Below are 10,575 nucleotides of genomic sequence, written 5' to 3' on the forward strand. Positions count from 1 at the left end.
AGAAATGGGGCTGGGAACCTCAGGTGGACGGCAGGACAGAAACGGGGCTGGGAACCTTAGGCAGATGGCCCGAGGACTGGACAGAAGAGCAGAACAGGTCAGGGGGGCGCCCAGGAGGCAGGGCTGAAGGGCTGAGCTGGTCTGGGTGATGACCAGACGTACTGTGACCATTCACAGTGAATTCATTGATAGAAAACATTCTTCTGACATGCATTCACTAGCACAATAACCAGTGAGGGGAAGGAGTATGATTGCTATCTTTAGCTTTCAATAAGTATGTTTATTTCCTCTATTTTATACAACCTAAACCTGGCTATGATCCATACTTCTTTGTAAGATATATTGCTACATAATTTGTTGTTTCTTTGTTTATTTATGTTCAGGAGGACTTGCTCATCCTATTACCCTGGGAGTTGTGCTCCTATTCGCCAATGGCCTGAAGCGGATGCCAGCAGCGGGGTTTCAGATCCAGCCAGCGCTGGAATTTTTACATCTAGATGATGGACTGGCCAAGTTCCCAAAGGCCAACACATGTTAATTGGTGCTCCACCTCCCCTTGGATCAAAATGACACTGAATTAAAATGGAGCTCGCAACAGGTTTTGTCCAACAGTTTGGGGAGGGCTGAATGTACTGTAGGGACTTGAACGCTGGGCATCAGTCTTCATCTTCATAGAGTAACTTATAGAGTACACAGTGCAAGGATAATTCCAAGAACATTTAGCAAGAGTTCGAGAGCAATAGTTCGATGCGATTTAGAGGGACCAACAATGTCTATAAACACCTTACTTCATTTTTTTTGGGCATCACAAGCAGAGGAGGAGAGTGTACCCCACTATACAGTAAATAATGCAAATGCAGATGCAGCACAGTGTTTGTCAGTAATAGGGTGGGATCAGGATGGTGTCGCCCTCACCAATCAAATGATCTCTTTGACTCTCCTTTGACAGTGTCTTTGTACAACACACTTCTTTTAATTTGGTGATGGAAGGGCACTCTGCAGAGTGCTTATGCTGATTTTGTATTTTGATTTTTTGTCCCAGGAAGAAAGTGATGTGCAGGAAGTGCAAAATCACCAAGAGTGAATATATGGCACTGCAAACAAGCAGCTCTGGCCTCTCAAGAACTGTAGCCCAATGCAGAGAGATTTAATGATATAAGAAGGAGAGCCAAACATAATAACGTTGGTAATAAAATGGAGAGACCGTTTTGGTGACAGGAGGGTAGCATCCAGCAGCCAGAACCTCACTGAAGAAGATGAAGCTGCATCAACTATCCCGTCACAGAGTATGGAAGATTTGGGAGGGCTAGAGGTTAGCATTTCTGGTGAGAAAACTGCACACTGTTTAATAAATTAAAACTTAGGTAAGTTCCATCACCAAAACCAATCACGAATTAAAAGTGATCAGAAGGACAAAATTATTTTGCAGTATCAAAAATGATTTTCTACAGAAAGAAGTCATAAAAATAATACAACATGTTTTTGTTCATGATATGTCAACATGAATTCAATCATTTAATACATTCAACACATGACCTTCAGTTCAGGCTGTGGCAGCATATGCAGCTTGGCACTCGCCAGCCTCTCCTGCTTAGTCTACCAACATCGGCTAAACCTGCACCCGCACAGCCAAGATGTCACCTTAAAATGAGAGGAGGCCAAAGAAATTGATTCCAAGTGTATTGTAAAATGAATTTTTTCATGCTAATGAACATGAAGTCATTGTATTTGACATGACAAAAGTAGCCCGTTTTATTCACACTTAATCTCACAAGATTTTTATACTTGATCTTTTTATTGTCATGCCTCATGCAAGTGGTTCCAAGTTGCGTGCAACCAGGAACCTCAAGAGACTGAACAAGCAAGTGATGAAGAGTCATGCTCAGAGTGCCTAAAGGCTCATCATAAATAGTTATGCATGCAAAGATGAGCTAACTGTTTACATGTTGCTGTGGTGTGTTGTCTTGGTGTGGCCATTCAGATGACACTTTTCCTCAGACTATTTGCATCCTCTTCCTGTTCTGAAAAGCTATTTGATTGATGATCAAGCCAGCAGATCAAAAGGTGCTCTTTGTATCTTTGTCTGGATGAAAAATGCGGAGATTCGGAAAATGCGATATAACACAGTACAGCAAGGTTTTGAGTGCACACAGAGCAGAAATGTTAAGAGAGAAGAATTATACACATATTAGCAGACATTAAAAAAAAACTACTAAGGCATTTTTTGGCAGAATGGATGGAAAAGTGAGTTTTGCCAGGTCCAACAGTGATGTCACGATGTCCTGGAGTACAACTGTACATCACTGCAGCAAGGTGAGACATTAAACCACTGGAGGTCAACAAAACGGGGGATTTCCAGGGGGAGTTAAATATAGTCTTGGTTGGCAAAAAAATGGTAGCTCGTCATAAATTTGTTAGTAATTTTAAGTCTGAAATAAAATTAACTCATATAACCCCAGTCCACCCAGAAATCTTTTCACCTACAACTTGGTGTCGTCAGAAATGTTATTATTGGATCCGGTAGTGATTTTCAAATTACAACAAATGAACCATATTTATCCATCAATAACAATTTGTAGTGTTGTCACATTTGTGTTGGGTTTTTTTTTTTCAAATCACACTGATGGTGTGTGTAAAAGCCAATACATTTCTAAGCAAAATAAATAAATGACCCAATGTGAAAAATGACAAATATTGATTCATGTAGTAACGGTTGAATTGCTTGAAGTAAATAAGAATGTTTTGTTGGAAAATAGGAAAACTAAGACATCAACTCACAGGATCTACTTGTCTAGTGTTGATTCTTTGGGGTGTGTGATATTCATAAGAAAGACATTCATCACGCAAACGTATGCAATGGAAAAGCATCATCTCACTGTCTAGTTATCCTTCCTTCCTCTTCCACTCTCTTTGTGTACATGTATGTGTGTGCGTGTGTGTGTGTGCCCTGACCTGCTTTGTTCCACAGGATTAGTTGTGTTATGATCAGCAGACTTACGTCACAGCATGACAAGTCCAGCTACATCAGTGGGCGAGTGTGCAAGTGTGTCCTGACCTGTTTTGTTCCCCTGAATTAGGCATGTGATTACCAGCAAGATGACAACTACAGCTACAGATCTGTGTGTGTGAATGTGTGTGTGTTGGGGGATAAAGAGAGGTGTAGAGATTTTAAATCATCTTATTTTTAAGCATCACCATAACTTTTTCTCTCTCTTCCTCCTGTTCCTGCCACTCTCCAATTATCCTTTCCCCCATATCACTCTTTTCTTTTACTCTGCCACACAGGTGGTCAAACATCATGGCATCACTGTAAAACAAGCCACCCGAGTTCTCACCTTGCAAACACACATACACACATACACACACACGCGCGCGCCTTCACGCCTGGCTGAGAATATTTTAGAACCCATTGCGTCAGAGAGAAACTCAAGACGAGACAGGACTCCCCTCTGTCTTCCTCTCTGCTCCTCATGTCGCCCTGTAGGTGTCAAGCACTTTGTTACTCCACTGTTCTACTAATCGGGATGATTGCTACCCACGTCCTCCCTCCCGTATGCCCTGCACGCCGTCGCGAATGAAACGCACCCGGAGCGCCGATGATTCAGGTTGATGTCAGTTCGGAGCCGAAAAGAATGGCTTTGTCTCTCCCACTGTTGTTGGTTGGTGTGTGTGTGCATCTGTGTGTGGGTGTATGCATGTGTGCTTTTGTCCACACTTGGGTGAATGCCAGTGTACAGTATTTATTTGTGTTTGTGTGTGATTATATGTTTTTTTTAACACTTATGAAAGAAAAGCAGTGTATGTAAGGCCTTGAATGCAAGTGTGTGTGTGTGTGCGTGCGTGTGTGTGTGCGTGTGGACATGTATTACTCATGTTGCTAACCCTTTTTTCATAAAAAAAAATTCACAACCTTACTTAGGGTAAGGGTTAAGGTTAGGCAAGTAGTGGTTAGGGTTAGGGCTGAAACGATTCCTCGAGTAACTCGATTACTAAAACTCATCGATGCAAATTATTTTCATCAAAGCTTTGTTTAATCCATATAGTTATATAGACTGTGTTTCCCACGGATGATTATTACAGTCGCACAGCGCGCTTACACTGTGTGTGAACAGAGCGTCTTTGGTGTGATTTGATAGCGCGGATTACAAAAAGGAGGAAGAGAGAAAATGGCGAGGGCCGCAGAGAAGAGACAGGCCAGAAAAATCGACAGAAAGTGTCCACGAAGACTCTGTACAGTGTGTCTATTGTAAAACTGAACTAGCCTACCACAATAGCATGACGTTTATGCTTCAGCATCTCAGCAGAAAGCATCCAGTCTACGCATCCAGTCCACAGAGCGGACCTGACACAAGGTATATGAAGGCTAGTAAAGAATGTAGGCTAGGTTATTTATGGCTATATGTAATGGCTAGTTACGTAAATTATGGTTAGGGTAAGTCTCCAGGAAATTAATGTCAGTCAATGTGATGTCTTCTGAAGCGATGGAAACACGACTGTGTGTGTGTGTGTGTGTGTGTGTGTGTGTGTGTGTGTGTGTGTGTGTGTGTGTGTGTGTGTGTGTGTGTGTGTGTGTGTGCGCTTGTGCACTTGGGGGTGACGTGTATTGTTCTTGCTATTGCAATTGCAGCAACAATGAAAGAGATATTTTCAGCCCAGTTCATCAACACACATACCAGAAACAAGAGGAAACACTTGGCCTGAATTTGGAATAGCTCTGTTTCTAGCATCATCAAACCAAGATGCATGAATGTGTGAATGTGTGTGTGACATTTTGTGTGAGTATCAGTGTAGTCAGTGGCTCAGAGGTTAGATAAACATCCGGATACCAATAATTGTTCCCTTTAAGAAATACGCGTGCAAGTCAATAATTACATGAAAACATCTCAATTTTCTGCATTTTACCAGATGATTTCAAGATGTTTTCAAGTTCAAAGTTCAGCTAACCAAGCTAATAGCATGTACTCACAGACTGATAATGCACTTTAACATATCCATATCTATCTCATTTTCTAGTCTAACACTTTTCTCTCTCTGTGGTTTCAGATGTCTGAATCACTACCCACATCTGATTTTGTCAGCGATTCTAAACTCTGATTCCTGAATGGCTATTTTATGGAGCGAAATTAGTCCCAATATTGGTGGCAAATGCATTTTTATGATCTACAAATAAAAACAAGATTCACAAATATGTATGAGGATTTATGAGTAATTTATGGTGTTTACAAATGCACTGTCCAATCCAGAAACAAATACCAACCTCATGCATACTATTTCCCCCAGTTGGAGAAAGAGTCTTACTAAGTGGAACTAAATTAAAGTTATCATGCTTTAACAACATAGCCACAGAAAATAGTTGTTTCAGACTTGCTAGGTGAAAAGTACTTGCTATTGTTCCTACTTAAGGTAACCAGGATACTCAGCCAGAACTGTTTGTTCGACAGTCGAATGGCTTACATTTAAAATTTAACACTACCTTGACAACCCCACAACATACAATAAGAGTAGAGTTTGTACAATTATTTCACCATTTATATCTGAAAGAGACAAAGCATTCTTTCCCACATTAATACCCTCAAAAATAAAAATATGAACTCGTTTAAATGATGATGCTATGGCCTGATATGTATGCCATCATAACTAGACAGATTACATGCTGAGTCAACTTGTCAAACCATTAATGGCCAAGCACTGGGATTATCTACTTATCTACCCTATTACTACATTAAGCATTCTAATACTGTGTGGCGTGCTTTATGTTGGGTTTCAGTCACCATTTCAGCTCATCAAACTTCCCCACAGTCATCCTGAAATATTCATAATGCGTCTCATCGTCCATCACATGCATTTGTTGCAATAGTATGTGAAATTCTCACTCGTGCCTTCACCTTTTATTCAGCGGACGGGCAGAAAATCTCCTCTTCCTTTTCTTTTTTTTTTCTTCAGCTTCTCGTAGAACCACATAAGAATGAAAAGATTGTCGTATGACTTCTCTTCATCGTCATCCTCTTGTCACAATTGTTCAATCTGTTTCTTCCTTCTTGTTATCGTTTAACAAGAAACAGATTTGTTCTCTTTCTTTGTTGTTGGTTGTGCGCTGGTAGTACGCTACTAAATTGGCAAGTTACCGCCACTTACTGATGTTTTCTTTGCATGACTACTTCCTGTTAACGACCCTTGCCCTTTCTATGAAGCCTTTTCACCCCACCTCATTCATTCAGAAAAGCCATGAAAACATTTGCCTTCCGACGTGACATCGGACAACACATCAAACTTCTTTTCAAGCATAAACCCACCTTTACAGTTAAGCTAGCACCATGCCTATACTGGAAGCGTAGCGTGAGCAGGATGTTAACAGAGCAGCAGCAGCATGGTGCTCCGTCTGTGTCTACGCAGGATGCGTTCAGGTACAGTATTGATTGTAGGTTACCTGCATTTTGGCATTGCTCATACGCAAGTATAGCGCATTGTTACACAGTCTGTGTACAAAGCTGGATTGATAAAAATAGAAGGTTTAGTCAGATGCGTGTGAAACAGACAACTGAAAAATGCAGCTAAAACGGCTCCTGTGTAGACGGCTGTCTCTCACTGGTGAAACTGAATTAACCAAGGGTTAAACTGACTTCAACCTATAAAAGCTGGATGACGATTTGAACACAGCTTCTCTTTTTGCCTGCGTTATGCAATAAGTGCAATAATACAATCTGAGATGTATTGTTACTGTTATTTTGGTATCAGGACACCTCATCGTGCATTGTTGTGTCAAGTCAGACAGATTGTAATGCTACATTTAAGGTGTCCCAGTCAACAGTTCACTGTTCTAAGTTCCTGCTCATGATATAATTATGTTCATCATCATCATCATCATCAGGAGTTTATCATGCAGTATTAGCAGACACAGCCTAGCTATGCTCACTTGCTAACATGACAGTAACCTCACTCCTCCTGTACCATACCACTTATTTTACTCACTATAACTTAATATTACAACAAATCTGTTCCTTGTAAGAAAACACTAGAAACATGACAAAATGGCGAACTCATAGTGGGAAAGCAGTGGCACCGAAAGCAGAACCCCTCTGGAGGTTGGACTGGAAGCTGGCGCCGAAGACAGAACTCCTCTTTGAGGTCACCAGCTAAGGCGGAACCCCGCTGGAGGTCAGACTGGAGGCCAGCAGCGAAGAGGGAACCCCTCTGGACGTTGGCAGCAACGGCGGAACCCCTCTGGAGGAAGGGCTGGAGGCCGGCAGCGAAGGCAGGACCGCTCTGGAGGCCGGCGACGTGGCTGGAGATATGAGCAGGAGGCTGGTGACAGGGCAGCGGGACTAGAGGCCCTGTGACAGGGCTGAAGGACAGGAGGCCGACATCAGGGCTGAAGGATGGGAGGCTGGCGACAGAGCAGCAGGACTGGTAGCCAGCAGCTGGGAGGCTGGCAGAGGAACCGGTAGAGCCAGGGAGACTTAAGGCTTCTGCAGCTCAGCAGGACCAGAGGGCTGCTGCAGCTCGGAAGGAACAGGAGCTGGCTACAGCTCGGGCACTGAAGATGGCTGCGGCCCAGAAGGGACTGGAGGTGGCTGCGGCCCAGCAGGAGGAGCTGCGGTCCAGCCGGAGCAAGAGGTGGCTGCGACCCAGCCGACATTATCAGTATAAAATCGTTCAGGACAGCTGCAGAACATTAGTTCAATGTTACATCCACAGACAGGCTTTCTACATTTGCAAAAAAACACATTTCACTCCTCTGTGCTCCACTATTGAACTTGAATGTGTATTCCATCTCATTATTTTTAAGATACTTGTGAAGGTCGTCCTCCATGCCAGGCCACTAGTAACGGTTTATAATGGCACTGTGGGGTCTTCTCCACTCGACAGTGTCCACCAAAATGGCTGGAATGAAACTCCTCAGACATTTACATAACTTCTTCTGCACTGGACATGACTTTGGCAAGGTGCTCAGACTTTCTTTTGCACCTGCAGATGAAGTACAGGTCTAAACAGGTTTAAATGTCGTAACAGTAGATTTATTGGGTGTTTTATCATGGCGCATGATCATTGTTTTCTAAAGTCCACATGGCATGCATTCTTACCCGTTATCCTGAAGGTGTCAGCTCTTCTCTTAATTATGTATTTTTCTTTGCTGGTTGACCCGTCAAGATACAGTTAAAGGAGTGTCAGATCCAGCACCTCTCAAATTATTTTGGGATTCATTGTTAACCACCCTATCTGTCCCTCTTTCTTCAACTACCTCCACCATCTACCGCTATCCCCTGCGATACCCTTTTCTGCTCCTACCTCTGTCTACCTACTTACCTTCACCTGTTCACGCCCTCACAAAGACACACAAACCACACTGCCAGAGGCAAACAGACACAACAAATCTCTGAATCATTCAGTGAAAAATAAATGCAAAATACCAGCCTCTCACAAATACACACAAGCAAGCAATACATACAAGCCTCAGTTACTCACTCACTATAACCATCTCACAGTATCTCTTACTGGTGCTGTCTAATCGCTGTCCAAACTCCTCAAAAACCCACAAAGTTGTGACACCTGTGTGCAACACTTTTCCGATTTCTGTCCCTATTTGTAAAATAAGAGATGACAGTCATGTCTAATCTGGATGGACTGTAGAATATCGTGATGAGAGATAAATGTCGCTAGCCTTTTAATATAAAACACAATTGAAGGTAAATACAGATGTCGTACCACAAATTAATCTGGGCATGTCACACTCTACGACAGTTAACAGCCAAGGTGTGTAAGCAGCGTTTGAGGTGCACCAAAACATAGAATATAATTGGTGACTTTGTCTGCAGATTTACTTTAAGTAGGTATCTGCCCACTTTGTAAAAATAATCAACCATCACATAAATGTACTGATTATCACCATCAGTTAGGGTGACCTTTTTATCAGGTCCAATCACCAGTTCAAATGGATCTGTAACCCGAAAGATTTGAGCAGAAAAGCAAGTCTGAAGACGTGTTGCACTGCAGATTGGTGCATTCAGTTTTCATTTTAACTTTTATTTTTATTTAATTATCTTAACTGCTACAGTTCCTAATACGTAGATGTAAGACTACATGTGAAAAAATTACGCAAGCTACAATTAATCAACTGCTTACCTATTCATGGATGTATTCCTGCACTCCAGGCCAGTAATAATGGCTAACCACCACATTGTGTGTTGTCTCAACACCACAGCGTGTCCCAAAATTGCTGCAGTGAAACTGTGTCGCCCTCTTCTTCTTAAGCGAGGTGTTCTTGCTTGTTGTGAACTCTTAAACTAAATGTAGCAAAGAACTCCATCTGGTCAGAAAACACGTAATGAATTGCAAAGAACTCCATCTGGTCATAAAACACTTAATGAATTGCAAAGAACTCCATCTGGTCAGAAATTTAAGAATATAAGTGATAAATAAATATAATTTACCTCTGTGATTCACATGGCCTTCTACATTTTTACTTCAGTAAACATTTTAAGCTATACTTTACGGACTTTAAAGGAGTTATATGTAAGAATTGGCCACCTGTTCATACTCCAAACAAATTGGAGGCAACATATCACCAGAAAGTTGGGGTGTTCCTATCCTATCCCTATCGTGAGAAACAAGGCAATGCACAGTCCCTCCAATGGGTCTTTCTTTCTTTCTTTCTTTCTTTCTTTCTTTCTTTCAACAAACAGCTAACTTAGCAAACATAACACTGTCAGTAACATTGTACAATTAGCTACCTTTATAAGCTATTGCTAAATAGCCAACATTAGCATTAACAGGTGTTTACTTACCGTCTAGAAGAAACGTTGCAGTTCAGCATCAAACTTCATCCCTTTACTTGCTAAGAGCTGTCTCCAGGGGTGGAAAGCAACGCCAATGCTAACTTGTGGTTTCTTGCCTTCTCTGGCAGTGCTACTTCTTCCTCTCATGTTGGACTGAGGGCAAACTGGACGCTACAGTGACTCAGTATCGCCTCTTGAGGTACAAAGTGGTATTACGACACAGGTCAAGGATAGCTGGTTAGCATCCTAACTTCAGTAGATATCTTTGCAACACAACACATAGACATCTTTGACATGATGTCAAAACTGATACTACTTCACATTCTGTTGCTAATTTTAGTTGATTTTTGAATGTTGTAAACTAAGGTCCTGCACACCCATGCAGGTGTTTTCAGTTATTCCGGTTGATTAGACCTCTGGTCAGGACAGGTTTAAGCTGAGCTGTGGTGAGAATTACATGTACTGGAATGATAAAGGCGTATGTTGTCCTACCTTTATGAAAGTAAAGTTACTCCTTAAAAAGGGCAGAGGCATATATGCAGCCTCTATGTGTACCGGTGCAGTAGAGACATACATGTGCTCTCCAACAGCTGTAACGGTAAAACATGTGTATGTAACAAATATATGTATCGCTGCCATTTCACTGTTAATTAGAAAAAAAACTCCAACAAACAAATTTGTTTTGTATTCAGCTCCGGTTGAAATTCGCACTGCACGCAAATACATAAATGGACCTGTGCTTCTGTGTGACGAAAAGCTTAAAACCCCACATCTGAATTAAAATGTTACAAAAAAATTTAAA

General features: G+C 41.7%; 1 long non-coding RNA gene across 1 annotated transcript; it reads right to left on the bottom strand.

The window, feature by feature from the left end:
- Positions 1–5,233: 5,233 nt before the first annotated feature.
- Positions 5,234–9,900, bottom strand: LOC122880186. The gene is made up of 3 exons (XR_006378855.1): positions 9,783–9,900; positions 9,121–9,304; positions 5,234–7,662 (listed from the first exon to the last, which is right to left on the bottom strand). It is a non-coding gene; the product is annotated as an uncharacterized LOC122880186 (long non-coding RNA).
- Between the last annotated feature and the right edge of the window lie 675 nt (positions 9,901–10,575).

Source organism: Siniperca chuatsi, linkage group LG8 (assembly GCF_020085105.1).
Source record: "Siniperca chuatsi isolate FFG_IHB_CAS linkage group LG8, ASM2008510v1, whole genome shotgun sequence".
NCBI lineage: Eukaryota > Metazoa > Chordata > Actinopteri > Centrarchiformes > Sinipercidae > Siniperca > Siniperca chuatsi.